The following is an 18,719-nucleotide window of genomic DNA, read 5'->3' as shown; positions in this document are numbered from 1 at the left end:
CACAAAAGCTTAACAGTTTTATGAAAAACAGGTAGACACAAATATTCTCAAAGAGGTAGGAGAGGCTTTTTTCTTGAAACTATACCGATGCACAAGGCCTGCATGTCCGAATGACAGTAGATATGCAATGTAACTTAAAGCTGTTGCAAAAATGTCATTAAAATCCAAATTTAACATAGCATCCCTCGCGCCAACATCTGGAGCTGCTGAACAACACGCTTATCGAGCATCTATCAAATTCAAAAATGGAATGGAGATAAGGAAATCAGCGCTACGGACTGGGGATGGATCATACAGCAATGTAAGTGTAACTTTGGTTGAAGTCGAAGAAAATGAAGAACTTGTCATGGAAGTTTAGGAAATCGGAAATGGTCAACATCAATTTATTTTTTAATGTGAATAATCTGAAAATATTTTTTACTTAAAATTAAGATACCGCAATTATTTTCTTCTAAAATAACATAAACAAAATATTACATGCATTTTCAAACAAAAAACTATTTAAAATACGTTTTTTAGCTGTACCTATACAAGGACTTATTAATATTTGACACAAATTTAAAAAGGGTGGAATTTAGGTTTCACTGAGATTCGTTGGGTTTAGTTTAGAGAAAATGCAATAGTGTACCTTAAAGTTTAAAAAAACACTCACTATACAACAATATTAGCATTGCAACGCCGCGCCGCCGGGCCCACCTCGACGGAACCCGCCACGATTGGGTACGCATTCTGCATTACACCAGCTGAATCTCGCAGGCTCTTCAACAAAGTAAGTACTATTTCATATCATTTTAAAGGTAATAATGGGAGCTACAACTTTTGTAGGTAACATTTTTTGATAAAATGTCGGCGTGAAAATTTCTGCGACAAAAAGTAAAATTACGTGCCGAAAAATATACCACTTTTTACCTTTTCATACGAATTACAAACAAACGGTAAAAGTTACGACGAAAGTTAACTGAAACTTATTTGTAGACAATGTTATAGCAAAGAGAATAAAACAAATTTGCAATCCGATATGTTGTTTAGTAATCGAGAGAGACGCGATTTACGAAACCCCTATACACTTTTCATGTTTAGGGTGGCACAGGGAAGGAAGCAAGGGGGTAGGGGCGGGGACTTTTGGCTAAACACTTGTCTAAATGGTAGTAGTCGGTGGGGAAAAAATTAGCTTTATACTATTTTTTTCGTTCAACTGGTGTTTTACGACACAGGTTGACTGGACTATTAGTGGAGTATAAATAAAACGGTTCTGCGATCTAAGTCTTGACTCTGACCTATTCCACTCCACACTAATAAATAAACATTGTCACTATGTTGTCATATTCTTGTTAAATATATTCCACTTATAATTTCATGATCACATCGTTTAAATTAATTGCCAATCGGAGATAATCGGTAATCAAGCAATACAGTTTTCATAAAAAACGTAAATATTGATATACCGATTATGTGTTGGGAATTGCTCCCGTCGGCCATTACAATATTTTTAAAAGTAGAATAAAAGATTAATTGATGCAGGGATCGAGTAAAGCTGATTAAATAATTGTTTTCGAATTAACTGTACATACAATAAACAGCTTTATATGTTAATGTGTTTCATAGCAAGCTTTGTGCTCTCAATGAGTAGCTGTGTTTTAGGTATCAACAAACAAGTTCTTTCTTTGTATGCTCATAGGTACATTCATATACATAGTTACAAAGAACGCCGGGGATTATTTTAATTGTGGGGAATCTCGTCAGTGACAGCACCGGAGTACATGCTTAAATGGAACTACAAATTTTAAAGTACAGCATAGGTACTGAGGTTAACAAAACATGGCCTTTATAGTTTTTACAGAAAACTTAATCTGATTGAAGAAAAGAACAAGCTGTTTCTGTTTCTAATTTCTGTTTCTAATTGAGTTGCTTGTTTGCTGGATTACGTGATGATAATTCTATTCAATATCAACCGATAGTTTTAAAATACATCAGCTATATCGTAAATTTAAGTTATTTTTGTTGTTGAAATGACAATAACGCTTTTGGTTTTGTTTAAATATAAAATTAAAGGGAAATTATAAGGTTACCGTAATTTATGTTTTATTATTCTATTTACAATAATAAAGGAACCAATGGAAAATTAGATTTAAAAAATGTGTACATGTGCAGAACAGCTTTCATCATATGTGCTTATAAATAATATGCAAATATATTATGTGCTCTCGAAGTTTGAACATGTCATCTTTATCGAACCCATACATATAATGAACAGTGTTTCAATGAGGCATAATTATATATCGCATTTAGAAATTCGTTATTCATGTTTGCAGTTTATATGTATTTAATAACCTAAAATATTTAAATCAAAAAATAGTCCGCCGAAATGCTTTACGCAAACGACAGATTAAAATTTTACGTTACACTGCTTCATAATGTAACGTTATATAATAGCATTTGTTTGGTCACGGAAATTTTACCAATTTTTTTTCCTTTAAATAACCAAATGACTTTTCCATTTAAAACACAAGTTGCTATTGTATTTCAAACGTGACATGATATTTAATAATTTTATGTAGATTACATTACAATAATGACATAGGTACACTGTAAGAACATTTTCAATAATAGGTAGTGTAGTTGAAAATCTGAAAATAAAACTTTATAGTATTTCATTCCATCATCCACAGAGTCAGTGTAGAAATTACATAATTTATTCATAAGAGATACGGTTAGAAATCAGATTAACTTCCAAAATTGCTAATTTTACAATCGACTTGATACCAAAGTGATCCAGAAATATTTGCTCCGGGATATTTCGCGCATAAGCAGAAACGGGATATTTCAGCTACACGCCTATAATCAAGTGAGATGGGAAGGGAAAAAATCCGGTAAAACGTAGAAGTACACCTAGTTGAATTGCGAAGAAGTACGAAATTGATTCGCTTCGCTTACTTAGTAAATTAGCAAACGAAATAAAAAAAAGATGTCATATAGATACGTAAGATAAGGAATATTCTCGAGACATGCACCACTTATAAAATTCAAAATTCATGTGATGCTTTATTCGGTCTATTCTATACAGGGAGAGAGGAAGATTGAGTAAATAAATACAAAACCTGCACCTACTGCCTTAAACATTTTATTTTCTAAAAAAAATTCAATGCGGTTAAAAAAGATTCATTAAGGCAGCGCCGATTAGCAACGTTATGCTCGAGATTTAAAATTTAATCTCTCGTTCCATTAGATTGAAAAGATAAAGACTAATAAGAAGGAATAGATCAAACAAAATAAGTACTCTATACGGAGAAGAAGCATGCGGTGGTTTTGGAGGGTTCTGGGTGAAGTTTTATTAGATGCGTTACGTAATACTTTGCCTGAAGCCACTGAGAAGTGGAAGCATATATTCAATTAAGATTGCTCCTGATTTTCATTTAAGCGTTATATTAAAAAACATTCAACTCACAAAATGTCGGAACCAACATTGCACTAATATTTGTGTAGAAATGAACTAAATAACTCAGCAACAGGAAGTATTCGCATTAACTCAATTAGCAACCGCAAAGGAAGTAATTGAATTGTGGTGGATGAGGAAATGGACGTCGTCTAATATTTAAATGCTTCACTTTAAATGAACTCTGTTCTCAAATTAAAAGGGACTTTAGTGTGTGTGCCTCAAACTCTATTAGTAAATTAAAAAATTCGTGCTCGGATTATGAAAATCAACAGGAGATTTTGTATCTACTTGCATTTTGTGCAACTAATGGCAGATGCAAAAGCACTCAGAGTGTAACTCAATTTCGAAGGCGTGCCTTAAATCAATCGATTTTCTATTATCACACTTGACTTTATTTGGGTACAGTTGATAAAAGATAAGTTAATTAATTGCCGCTATTTTTGAATTACGGCAACGTAGAAGCTTGGGATAACAACTGAGTATAAACTAACAGTGCACCATTGTACAGGTTAGTTGTCTTATAATATAAATAATATAAACAGAAATAATAAAATTACGCAAAATTTAAGAAGGGTGCAGATGAAATGCATTAACGTGCCAGGTGGAATGTTTGAACCTTTGATGCAGTCACACTGGCTAGAAAGAATTGATTTATAGCCGCCTTTAAAACTAGTATAGTTAAAACAAAATGACAATTGTTTGCGATATCTTCGAAACGGTTGAGAATAAATATATCCTTTATTAGCATTTTGGTCTTCAAATAGCATCTACTTTAATTTCCCAAAATATTGCCCAGATCTAACGCTGAGAGCTTCCCATATAGCAAAGTTACCTTCCGACCTTATTGTTGCCCTATGATTCCTGTTAGATGGGTATTGCAACAGACGCAACTGATTTGTTTGAAAATCCAAAGGACTTTATTTTTGTGATTAGTAGAGAGTGGCTAACGGTATCAAAGGCTTTTGAGAAGTCCAATAGACATAACAGTGTAACTTCTTCACAATCAATGTTATACTTCAAGGTATGGAGTAATGCTATTTCACTATTGCGCTGTATCCGTTTCTAAAACTCGATTCTTTTTCATAATACAGTTTCCGTTCTTCTAAAAACTTATCAACTTGTTTACAAACTACGTTTTCGACAATCTTTAACATGGCCGGAAGGATGCTAATCAGACGATAATGCTCAATTCTTAAAGCCTCTTTAATTTTTGGAACGGGAGTAATAATTGCTGATTTCCATATTTTAGAGACAGTGGAACTATACATATAAAGAAAAATTAATTTCATCGATCGGTGCATTTAGGGAGAATAGAATGCATAATTTAAGTTCTTCTATCAATAAATTATAAATTCCTTTTGTGGATTTAGTTAAGAAAAATATTGCCTCTAGTAATCCTTTATTAAGCGGCAGAGCAAAGCGATATAGGCAAGCTTTATAGTGTCCCTCTGTCCGTGAACACGATAACTGTCAAACGCTTGGACCGATTCGGTTCAAACTTTTCACAGTTGAGCTATATGCTACAAGTAATAAGCCTATTGAAAAATTGGTCAAATCCAATGACCCCGTAGAGTCACACCCGAGGTTCTCTGCCGCTTTTTTAGATGCTCTTTAGGGGTTTATTAGCTACACAATATAGTTCCAACTTTTCAAGAACAGTCGTAGAGTAATTTCCCTGAATTTTATCTTCACTGGGAATTGACGGAATGTTATCAAATCCACTCTCGTTAGAGTAGATGTTAAACGAAAGTGGGTCTGCAAGTATCCGATACATTGGTTTTTGTTTCTTCATTACTTCAATATTGCCATTGAACTGCACGTGAGTTGTTATCCCTTAATAGTGCAAAACTCATTAAAGAGTGAAAGTAATGTTATACAATATCATATACAATTAGCGTTCAACGTACTACTCCAATCCCTTTCTAGCATCAGATAAGTGGAATAACGTCAAACACATATCAAAGGCCTCACGGATCCTTCGCCAAAAAATACATTAATTCTCTTTCTCTATGGTGCGTTCTCCCTGGGACACACGGTATGTATTTGTAATCAGAAAATAAAAGGCTACTCAAACTATAAAAATATACAGGATGTCCCATTAAAGATATTAAAAACGTATTTGGTTGGTTACTCCCTGTATATTAAATTCAATCAATTTTTAGTCGGTGTACATAAAATACTCACACTTTTCTGTGTTCCCAAATTGAATGAAAATAAGTGGGAATCAAAAACCCTATACAGCAGTAGGTACATCTTTTATGTTACTTTTTTCGTGATTTACTATTTGTTGCCTTATCTACAGACAATAAACCTTATCCTTATAGAAAATATATACAGATACGTACCACGGATTTGACTGCGTTTAAGGTATAAACTCTTGCTTTTTCGGAAATAAACTTATTTTTTTATTGACTTTTATTAATTGTATTATTATGTAGTTCGTGTGAAATATATTGATTTAGGCTAAATAGAGGCAAAGTAGTATAAAAACCAGCAAGAAGGGGCGAAATGTATGTACCCGGGCATACAAAGGTGAAAGTAAGGGGAATTAATTCAATAATGTTGTTTAATTAGCCCCTTCAAGGAGTCGTGAAACAGTTAAAGGAAAATTTAAAACAGGACTTTTGTCATTTTTAATATTTCTCTTAAAGGTTTCTACAAAAAAATCTGCTCAAAGGAGACACCAATTTATTTAATTTGTTTGCAAATACAAGCTTGGGTGTTATGTCTACGTTGAACTTTAGACACACATTCTTTTGTGATAAGGTTGTAAAAGATAGTGGATATGTTCCAATTCTGTTAATAGTGCTGCAGACGGTAATGGAATTGGTCCAAAAACCTGTAACTTGGCGGTTATCCAACGGCAATTTACGATACAAAACCGAAAAGCACATTCTACAATGTACATAGCAGTATCACAACGCGGAAACTTATGTGAACGAAATTTGTTATTAAAATTGATTTCATATGCACATGCACCTCTAATCTTCACGCGAAGAACACCTCGATACGTTGATGTTATGTTATGACACTATTTATGCTGGAGAGTATAACAGTTACAAATACTCTCTGAGACACAATTGCATTGATAAACTAATGCAAATGAAAATCATCGACAAAAACTCTACAACAACTCAAAGATGTATCTGGACCTACGTTATCAGCAGGAATTGGCAAAGATAACTTACAAACGGTTTTGAATAACATGACATCCCCTACATAAATATAATGATAACCGTAATTAAAAGTACATAAATGTAATCATAATCACATTCATTATTCATCGCTCATTTTCAACCAAAAATTAAAAAGTGGGGCTGCCTGTTATTTGGAATGGTCTCAATACACAAAACAAATCAATATCCAAACGAACGAAAAGATTACTTCATAATTGAAATAAAGTACACGCATTTATACATTTTTCTTTTTATTTTTGTTGATTCCGTAAAATAATTCATTCAATACTAAAAAAAGTGTTTTAAAAAAGTCGGCCTTTATTCGTAACAGTTTGGCGCATTTCCGTATGTAGTCCCTAAAACGATTTTAAGTTTACTTTTAGGAAAAATGATCTCGAGTCCTGAAATTTCGCGCAATTTAGGTCAGATACCTTCGACTTACAAAAGGTGACAACTTTAGTTTAAATTATATTTTCTAAATGGTATTATATTGCGAGCTGTGTTCTAAAATTGATGAAAACACTATGGCCACCGGAAACAAAAACAATAAAACTAGGTTGATTTACAAATAATTTGTGAAATGTGCAATTAATTGAGAGTATCGTCGAAAAGCATTAATATATAATAATTTCAAATCGTCCTTTTCATTGTTAACTAAAGAGCAAACACAAATCACGCATAGTAAAAAAGGATAAAGAAAACAATATAATAAATATAAAAATTTGGTGGATAAGTAAATTTTCATATCTTACATACCCACCTTTATAGTTACACCTACCCGATAGGGTTTGATGATGAATCCTGCTTAATGAACACATTACCTGGAACAAGAAGATCGGTTAGATACGAGCAAAACAACAAACAGGTAGTGTGCTCTTTTAGTAGGTAATTATACCTATCATCAAACAACACGACAAACCAAACTGATAAATTAAAGTCTAACATCTTTTTTTATCAATTGTACACAACACAAATGTTATTTGTGCACTAATTTTGTTGGCAAAATCTTCAAACATTGTTGTCTACATTTGACGGAAATATACTTACTACATTTTTTAATAGATAAGATGAGGAAAAATTAACTGAACTAAAAAAGTGGCTTGGTATTTTGTCTAAATAGGCATGATCAGCGGTATTAAAACCGAGACACTCTACTACCTATCGTTTCACTAACAAGGAGAAGCTTTAAGTTAAATAATATTTTCGGTGTTATTTTACGTTATCATCATCATAACCGTATAACGTTGTTTGTAAGGGATGTAACATCAGCGTAGCTACTTAGGACCACCAATTTCTGCAAGCATTAACGATTATAAATCATTTCGTAACTTTGCTTGTACTTTGGGTCGGAAAACATCATCCAATTACTTCATAACTGTTAGAGAACTTGACGCATTTTGTTAGTTCTCATTAAATATTCTTGCATTGAAACTTTACTCATACAAACTTTAGCCAACAGTAGCAATTAGTACAGCGCAGTATTATAAATTAGATGAACTCGCCAGGTTATTTGTGATACACATTCATTCGTTTATGGTGTCTGCCGTCAGAAATACAGCAAAATGAATAGTAACGGGGGAAAGGAGAGAAGCAACTAAGTGTTGGTTCAGAAACAACTTTGAAAGTGTAAAGTGACATGAAAAGGAAGAGGATGGAAAGTATTAAAATGGATGGCGGAGATAAAAGGGGTAATAACACCGCAAAATACAAGACTTAATTAAGGGACTTCTGCGATCCTAGCACGCTTGACTTCCCAGTAAGGGTACTTGGCCACTATTTATTCTCTCGAATCACCTACAACCTAACTTCCGCCGCAGTTTCCATTATATTGTGCTTATGATGGGGTAACTTGATCTTTTTTACATTCTACAGAGAAACCCCTACTAATAAACGATTGTAAAATATAAAAATCAATTTTCAATCATTAGTATTAAGGCATTTTACAAGCTTTATGGGCGGAGATTAAGCCTATAATTTCATTAAATACTATGTAAAGTGTTCTTAACTCGGTTCTTAAGATATTCTACCCTTTAGAAGCTCGGCTGATAACGGCCAAACTTTACTGATAAAACCCTTTTGATGAAAACAAAATATACATTACTTACATAGTCATGTCAGCTAAATTGACATTATAGGTACTACTACCCTTAGTTGAAGTGCCTATAAAATGTGGTTTGGTCGATGATTGAATGATTAGACAGGTGAAAACACGTACATTACTCAAGAGTATTTTTGAACTGGACAGACGGACGGACACGTAGACTACTATAGAGGAACGGCAGATTTTACAAACATGCAATAGGTGTATTAATGGAGTATCAGCAACGGCCTTAATAAAAAGAATGTATACTATAATATTTAAATAATTATAATTAATATAAATAAAGGCAAATGACTACTGTAGTACAGCGCTATCAAAAAAATAGTTTGGCGCAAGTTTTTACATGGTGTTTGACAAATTGTAACTTTACATGCTTACTAACTTGATGTATACGGGTTTTAACGTACCGTAAATATTTAATGACGCATTACTGTACTTCAGAAGTAGAGAAAGTCTTTTCCAGGATGAGCTTTACTTTCTAATTGTTTATTAGATTCTCTTAATATTGATTTTTTCCATTAAATTAGGATGCCCTGACAATATAATCTGACAATCGCCCTGCTTTCGTACCTATAGCAACAGAAGATAAAATAAAGGACATATTCCGGTAATACCTTTTAATATCAAACTTGAAACACCACTACCCTCAGAGTTCGACCGTGTGTCTGAGTACAAAAAGGTTTAAACAGACATAAATATAAATTTGTGCAAGATTTCTGAGGTAGGCCAAGAATCGGGTTGTTCAATCGTAATTGTTTTCTCTCTTATGTTACCTTAGGTATTTGATTACTAGATTTATGAACGTTAGAATATACGGTTCATTTATCCTTGGAGATAACAACATAACAAATTTTCCAGTTAACAGTTCTCCATTGAAAAGCTGATCGTATTGTAAAATTAATCAGCACCATTAATCATTATTAACGTCATAGTCCAACTCTAAAAACAAGGAAAAAAATAATAGTGCTTCCACCTAAATTTGGTGCAGCGATCAAAGAATTCAGACTTCATTGCCATTATTAAAGTGTCCGTATGAACGGAAGAGTCGCAAACAAGCTTTTGTAGATCGTCACGTGAAATACTTTTATGGGGTATTTAAATTGTTTATTGCTAAAGAAAAGCTATAAAAGTGATTAAACTAACAATAGTTTAAGTAGTGACGTGTTTAGAAGAGAGTAAGCTGATTCCATAACACAAAATAGGGTACATAAGCCTATTTATAAACTGTGGTTTTACTGGAATACTAAATTTCCCTATCTCCTTTTCTTTACACATGTATTTCTTTCGTAGACATGAGAGGGAATTTAAATTACCGCATTAAAGTGTTTTCCTATATGTATTTGCAATTTTAAACGGTATTTCTTAACTATCATCAGCATGACAAAATAGATCAAAACAACGTGCAATAAATCACGTCACATTTCCAAAAGTTTTCTTACACATCAGGATTGAAGGTCGTGTCGAGATTTATTTTCCGGTGCGAGTATTAAACATATACAATTTACTGCGAGATGCGATAAACTACATGTTACCTGAAATGAAAAACTTTATTTTCCTTTTTCCTTAAAGTTTTAATGCAATTACCCAGAAAACCAGGTCAATATCTGCGCCACTAAGCAAACCATACAGCGGCAAACCGTGAATTCTGGCAAACGCAGCAATTAATCCTTAGGATACTTATTTAAATTTATTTTCAGCTTCTTTTTCAAAACTGAATAAAAAAGCAAATGAATTAGAAACGGGCTCTTTGTGACATATTGATATATCGATTTTACCATCTTTTCACTAACATCAGATAATAATCTGGGCGCGCTATATCAGCACGACAAATATCTACGACGCTTTCTCATTGTTTCGCTTCGATTTTCGGGGTTTCTGCATTGTGAATTATTATTGCACCGATAAAGGCGAACCCGAATTCTTTATGCATAATAAGTTTTATTAGCAGGGATGGTTACATCGAAATGGACATCTTAAACTTTTCATACATTAGAACAGAGCTGGGCAGAATACTTTCAAAAAGTATTTGAATACTAAATCGTAAATACTTTACACAAATGAAAGGTATTTGAATACTAAATACTTTTACGTCCAGCACAAGCGAATACTAGATACAGATACATTGAAAAGTATTCAAATACTTTAGAATGTATTCGAATACTATCAAAGGTATTCGAATACTATAAAAAGTATTCAAATACTTTGAAAAGTATTTCATTAACTTACTTTGAAAAGTATACGAATACAGTAAAAAGTATTCAAATACTTGTCACTCAAATACATTAAAAATTTAAAATAGTATACTAGATAAAAGGCTTAATACTACTTAAAAAATCAAGTTATACTTTGTATGGGGTTAGCTTTTTTTATATTTCTATTGTTATATACAAATTTAAGGGGAGTAAAAAGCGTATTATTATTATTATATTATTATATAGGAGGTACCTACCAGGACCCTTCTTATACCAGTTATATCCTTAAGAATACGTGTACCAGTTTTCAAAGCGATCGTACGTCGTGCACATGATACGTACGCCTTTCTGAAATTAATCCTAGCGATTTTGCAACAAATCCATTTTTGACCATCCGTTTGTCCATGTGCATGATAACTTGTTTAGAAACGTGCGATCGCTTTGAAAATTGGTACATATGGTCTTAAGGATATAAGAAAGGTCCCTATTATTTTTAAGTTACGTAGACTATCGAGTTCGGTATTCAGATGTATCGGATTTTTATATTTGATGGAAACTTTCCCTAAACATTTCTAAATTGTTCTCAAATATTTGAATAACTTAAAAGTACTGCCTTTTTTTGAGGCCGGAAAAAAAAATTGTCTGAGATCGAGATCGATCGAGAGTCCATAATTTCAAACAGTTTGAAGATTGGGCTACTAGATCAAAAGTTACAGCCCTTTGAATTTTTTTTCGAAATTTGTTTTTTGCCCATAACTTTTTATTGAGAGGTCTAATCGAAAACGTACGAATTGTTTTGGATTCTACGCACCAAAATTAAGAAGAAAAAGTGTTTTCCCGAGAAATCTTGGTGTAGTCGATTTTTGGTAAAAAAGGGAGGTTATACATTGCCTTTTTTTGAGAGCCGAAAAAAAATTGTCTCAGATCGACCCGGAAAAAAATTTTTCTTATAGAATGTGGCCTGTAGAATCCATAATTTCAAACAGTTCCAAGATTGGGCTACTAGTTCAAAAGCTACAGCCCTTTGAATTTTCTTTCGAAACTGGTTTCTAGTCTATAACTTTTGATTGAGAAGTCTGATCGAAAAAGTACGAATTGTTTTGGATTCTACGCACCAAAATTAATAAGAAAAAGTGTTTTCCCGAGAAATTTTGGAGTAGTCGATTTTTGGTAAAAAAAGGAAGGTTAAGTATTCAAATACTATGCGAAGTATTCGAATACTAAATATTTGTGAAAGTATTTGAGTTAAAAATACAAATACTGCTTCCATAAAAGTATTTAATTACAAAGTATTTGAATACTTTAAAGGATTTGAATACTAAAAAGTATTTACAAAATCGAATACTGCCCAGCTCTGTATTAGAAGCATAAGACACAATTACATAAAGAATGCATTTGCGGTTCTTCAGTCGGTCGGTAGTGGAAAGAAATTTAAAAAAATTAAAAAAGTAATCGTAAACGATTTACCAAAAAGCGCATTTCCACTTGCATTCATTTCCCATTTGTAAGATGCAATTTCCGTTAAAATCCGGCTACAAATAAGAAAGTTCGCGGTGCCATGTGCAACCCATTTTTGACGTGGTACTTCAATTTCAGTTTATAAGAAGTATCCTACCCTAAAATTTCTTCACAAATAACGAATGGGGGTCCGCGTCCACAAACAAGAAAGTTAGCACTACGCATACACAACTTATTCTTTGACATGTCAATCATTTCAATTTGATTTTATAAGAAACATCTTAGCGTATACCTATAGAATCTACAAGCACAAAAATCCGATACAACTGAATACCGAACGATCCTCGAGATCTTCACGCATCCATCAGTTTTACAACACACCTTAAGGGGTTGATTCTGTACTCCCAAATCATCATAGCTTGTAAAACAATTTTTTTGAATTGGCGTTAGTTTTACTTTTATTTGAGGTACCTACATACAATATTTCATGTACATATCTTAACAAATACAAAAATTGGATGGATTCGCATGCGCAAATGAAATGTTTTCATTCGGGATTAGAAAAAATCCTTCCTTGATGCAGGCCTATAACGACCCAAATGGGGAAAAAGTAGAAAAATAGCTCCTAAGATTTTTGAATTTTGGAAAATAAAGCTGCATTTACGTTAAAATATGAGTACGTTCAACTCAGGACCGTATGAAAGCATAGAATAATGTTATTATATAGGTATATTGTTAAGAAATAAGTCAATTAGATATATAGGAAAGACAGTAACGACTCTGAAAATGTGCTGTATATGCACAAAAGAGAAATGTTACGGAAATGAAGTAGAAATGTCACGAAATGTTAGGAAACGTCATGAACCGGAATTATCGTGGCTAATATCAAAGACTACTCTCCTCCAGAATATTCTTTGCTAATATTTTACCTTTTCGGTGGTTAAAACACTACATTATGAACATGATCATGAAACAAACAAATAATAAGCTGATTATGAATACTAAATATTCTGTAAGCATTTGATTGTGCCTACGCAATCCGACTTAATAGTAAGTTAGTCGTTAATTCGTAATTAATGACAATTTTATTTGATTGTGCCACTAGAGAACTATTCGGATGGAAGGCAACTAAATAAAGTAAGTTTCAAGATTGCGCAAATAAAAACCCAAAACCAACAGTTCCGTTTAATAAACCTTCGCGAAGTTGTAAATTATTATTTAAGTCAAAATCTTCACAACTTTTCTTTTTGATTTGTAGTATATATTTCAAGGATAACTGTTTATGGTAGCCATTTACTTGATTCATTATTCAGATTACGTGAATAAAGTTCGGAACTACAGGTAGTAAAAATTCAAGTAAAGTTACTTTAGCGTGGTAGTTATCCCGATATTATTTTTTGCCTGGCTCCGCTGATGATTATTTATTATATGCAGTTTTAATGGCAACCCTCACATTTTCTGCATGTAATTTGTATCTGTGAAGAGGATGCACTTACGCGTGACTTCATACTCCCAATATACCAAAACAAATTGTTAAAATATAAATAAACTTTGGTATGAAAGTATCTTCAACAAGCGAAAAGTTAATCTTCACATTTTTAGAAGCGATGCCAAGTGTTACACATTAAGTGTTTTATTGTGCAAATTAACATCCAAATAAACATACATATCCAAGTAATTTTTTTTAGAAATAAAGTAGGACAAATAGAATCCTAAATGAAATCGCGAAAATTACTTTTGAGCTAATTTGAATGTGACAGGTTGGTACCTATGTAGTGCAAAACCTAGACGCAACTATTCCAAACATAGAATGTGACGTGCAAGTCGCATTAGTTTTATATAGCTCCATATGTTTTTGGTTGTTGATGATCGTATACAAAATTTTAATCACCGTAGGACTTGGGGAAAGTTTTAAGCAAAAATGGTGAGTAGAAAATTAGCATGTAAGGATGGACGTATCGTTAAGTGAATAGAACGGCCATCGTCGTAGGTAACATATTCTATAAATTTATATAACTCTCGACTTGTTTTTCGGTATTTATACAATATTCCCGAAAATAATCAAAACTGATTCGAAAAAACTTTTTGCGTTGAAAAATTTAATGTATGTACATACATTATCGCATTTTTGCTTTGTTCGGAGGAACACCTGCGTTAGAATAGCCATTTATATAACGTACTTACCGGAGCCCTTTCGAATAGTTCCTTTTTAAAATTGTGTTCTCAAATCTTTCTATTAAAAGCTACTATACGAAACGGTTAGGAAATGAGAGCTGACTGTAATTTTAAAGGAATTTGGGATAATGGGCGTCTACCAGGTAGAAATTTAGAGAACGGTCGAGGTATATAAGATATTTGCAAAAGCTGTAGATTTTTCCTCAATGCGTTTGCGTTATTAACGCTTGGCAGTCTATGAATCTGCTCATAAAGAAAAAGCCATGAAACAACATGTTTTACGTTCAGCTTTGTAATTTTTATTTTACTGTGATAACTGTAATTACCTGTATAGCATCTGAATATAGAGACCAGATCTAAATCAATTATCAATTGTAACAAGAATTTGAGTATTCCAAATATTGTAGGAGTTTCAGTGCCGGGTGAAATGAAGGTGGCAGCCGTAGCATGCCGTGTGCCATATCATACAGAAAAAAACCTATAAGAACTTTGTTTGTTGTTTCGTTTTGAAGCTTTACTTTTGCACGATACGATCTCCCCATAGGCACCCTGCATCTTGACAGCACACTGCATGCTAGATTTCATAAATTTTCTAAATATGGAATCACCAATTTCTCTCTTTTTTGTATATCAACCATATGCATATTTTATGTTGTACAGAAAATTGATTGCTATTTTCAAATATCTTTAAAAAAACATAGGCATTGCATTTGAAAAACAAAAGTTACTCGATTTCCGGTTAAACGGGAAGTAATGCCGTAAGTTTGAATATGCGATCAGATAGATCGTAATGTCACATATAAAATTATCTTTAAATTTTTCGTATCTTAAAAGAGATATTTAGGTGACCTGAAACGCACTGTATACAAAATAAGTATACAGAGTCAAGAAAAAAAGGTATAGAGTCTAACTTCGGTTTTTTAGTGTAACAACCTGTATACTGTAGGCTATAACATAGTCTTTTATTTCGTTTCAAAATTTCTATAATGCTTTAATTTACTTTGTTGGACCTACTATTTCTGCTACTCTTTGTCTGTAGTCCAGTATGCAGATAATTTTGACCTGCAAAAGGTGGTGTAAAAGATTTTATTATTTTAAATGGTCGATTTGGGTCCAAATAACATGGTTTGAAGAGTGCACACCAATTTTTTCCCGGTACAACTTTTGGCAGCCAAAAAAACCTCAAAATGTTTGAACTTTTTTCAGTTTTTCGCTTAAAACTCGAAAACGGTCCATATTTTATGAATAACACTTCTTTAGTAAAAAAAAGAAAATTGTTAAAAGCGATCAATAAACACTCATTTTTTCCAACTTTTCTAAAAAACTGAGTTAAACTTTTTTAAATGCGTTGTGGCTCCTAAAAGAACGATCAAATTCACTACCCCTTTCCTAAAGATTATATCCCAACACCACTCTTCCACTGCAACTGATGCCATCATGTAACTAACGTTTCCATACCATATCCATTCCATAACCAATCCGTAAATTATTATAGGCTACGAAATTGACCTTTAAGTGATATGTGCGTAAGACATTCAGTCGCGCGCTAATATACATTCGCCTTCCATATGTAAACGGAAAGGAGAATGTGTATTAGCGCGCGGCTGAATGTCTTACGCACATATCACTTAAAGGTCAATTTCATAGGTATAATCATTTACGGAATGGTTATGGAAAGGATATGGTATGGAAACGTTATGTATAGTGAGAATCAGCCTTTACCCCTAATCTAATAACTGGCAAGCGAAAGTGTATTTCATTTTCATATAAATTGTAAGGTGATGCGTCATGAAAACAGCAACCCCAAACTGCATCGTTTGTGGTAGCGTTACCACCATAATAATTTCATTTCCGAAATTCCTTAACTAACACGCTTAAACTACAGTAAGTATTTTTAGTTAATTTTCTTATCAAATTTAATGAGCTTCGTTTGATAAATAGCACCCGAAATTTAAAACATCTCTAAAACCGTCGTTTTGGATGTTACACTTACCCAAACCACATCTTTACGCAATGGGCTAAAGAATTTGAATTTTCTACAGCATTTCTAATGAGCTTTATTACCACATCCCTAGGGGCGTCGTTTGGAGATCAAAAAAGCACCTCCTTGGGTAGGAATTTTACAGATCAGAAAGGCATGCCCGAAACCTAGGTAAAGCCGCAAATTCAATCGTTCCATTTGTCATGGTTGCTGAGACAAATACCATTAATCACTCATGCAAGAGGTAATTATAAGTTCAAGACAAAATTATCTGGTCTGAATATGCGAAAAATGGAAATCCGCTTTTCGGTTCGCCAAACTCTAAAGCAGTTTGTGAATACGTTGATATATTGAATGAATTTTTGGACCAATTAAATAGTTCTAATAAGGACCCGGATTTAACATGAATACAGAGAAAAAGAATGAAATTGCTAGTCACCATTTTCGTACAGTTTTTAGGCATGAGGTGACACAATAATCTTGAGTTGCATGTTTCGATTTCAAGACATTTCATTTTGCGAAGGTATTTCGTTCACTCATATCAAATTAATTCAAAATTAGTAAACTCTGCGACAATAATTATTATTAAAGCTAATAAATGTGGTTTTTGTTAAGAATGAAATTATCAACAGATTTCTAAACACCTGTTTAAAATACCGACGCGGCCAACGCAATGGACTACACATGTGTTTCTAATTAACTTGAATAGATAAGATGATTGTATTTGTCGTGTATAAATTTTTGATTAGGAAAATGATTGATTAAAACTAACGGCAGTTACATGTGTGGAGGTAAATTTCCAAACACAATATTTAGTCACACTTCACTTATTGTCCAACTCCAAAATCATTTTGCATTGTATGCCCAATGTTTAAATGTAAAAATACAAATTACTTACTGCATTTTACGCGGTAGCTAATCTGTGATTGTCAAAATTCACCCTTAGCTTTCTTGCTTTCGATACTAGGCACTCTCTTTCGAACCATTTGAAAATTTTGGAGACCATTCCGCACAATATGCACTGCACTTCGCGTTAACACGATCGAATGATTTGGTCATGTTATATTTTTGATGGAGGGGCGGTAACATAAGCAGGTAGAGATTAATCATAATCACCTCATGCGCTTATCTGCACATGCGGTCACTTTTACCTTTCAATAATTGTTTTGCCGTACCGAATGAAGTCGTTCCTGATAAAATATGACATGTGAACAATGAGATTGTGTTCTAAATTAATTTTCATTCTCATGGAAAAAGTCAAAATCTGACATTCCTGGTCTACCTTCCAATTGCATTTTGTCACTGAAATAGCTTTCTTTGGTTCGTTCAAAAATAAACTTTAGCTTCTAATTGTTTTACTCAATATTGCCACGCAGTATTTGAAATATAACAATCGCAAAATTGTTATTAATTTATAATACCTGTGAGAAGGTGCGTGACGAAGCGTAGGTTTTTCTATATAAAAGCGGTCGGCGGTAGTAAAGTATTTGAATGGAGTGTCAAAAGCAAGTATGGCGGAAGAATTTAAGAAGATTTCGAAAGGACTTCTGAGGATTTATAAGGAATTTTATCCGATTTCAGGGATTTCCGTGGATCTCCAGGAATTGACGGGGAGCTTACGGGATTTCTTTGATAGCTTGTAACAATTTTTCTATTGGACGATTTTGTTTATTCATCTTTTGATCGACGCAGGATTGTGTTTTCTTTAATTTACTAAAGAGATGTTATTCATAAAATATGGACCGTTTTCGAGTTTTAAGCGAAAAACTGAAAAAAATCCGAACATTTCGAGATTTTTTGGCTGCCAACAGTTGTGCCGGGAAAAAATTGGTGTGCACTCCTCAAATACCACCTTTTGCAGAATCCGCTTACTGGACTATACTGTTAAAATCGTGTATAATATCTTTCGAGCTACAATGTCAACATATTTTCGTTTCTAGGAGATTCGCGCATAGAAAACCATATTTTTGAAAAGAAAATTTTTAATATGTATCTTTTGGAGTGTTCCATTGACAAAAAAATAGGTTAGGTCCGTTAACCGACCCGGGAAATTATTGAACAACCCTTATAAAGAAACTTTTGTATGAACCATTTTTCTGTACCTTTTTTTAAATATATTAGGGCCGTTCTGAAATTGATAAATGGCTAAAATAAAGTTAGTTCACAAAATGTCCACGTTCCATTCATTTCTATAAATATT

General features: G+C 33.1%; 1 protein-coding gene across 1 annotated transcript in view; it reads right to left on the bottom strand.

The window, feature by feature from the left end:
- LOC116165621 (furin-like protease 1) overlaps window positions 1–7,433 on the bottom strand; it is a 55,592-nt gene extending 48,159 nt beyond the window's left edge. The window contains exon 1 of the mRNA XM_031480213.1: window positions 7,391–7,433. The gene's annotated coding sequence lies outside the window, so the exon portion shown is untranslated. The remainder of the gene's footprint in view (window positions 1–7,390) is intronic.
- Between the last annotated feature and the right edge of the window lie 11,286 nt (window positions 7,434–18,719).

This window comes from Photinus pyralis, unplaced genomic scaffold (genome assembly GCF_008802855.1).
Source record: "Photinus pyralis isolate 1611_PpyrPB1 unplaced genomic scaffold, Ppyr1.3 Ppyr1.4_LG3a, whole genome shotgun sequence".
NCBI classification, from domain to species: domain Eukaryota; kingdom Metazoa; phylum Arthropoda; class Insecta; order Coleoptera; family Lampyridae; genus Photinus; species Photinus pyralis.
The sequence above is the reverse complement of the archived record's forward strand: the minus strand, read 5'-3'. Positions and strand labels throughout refer to the sequence as shown.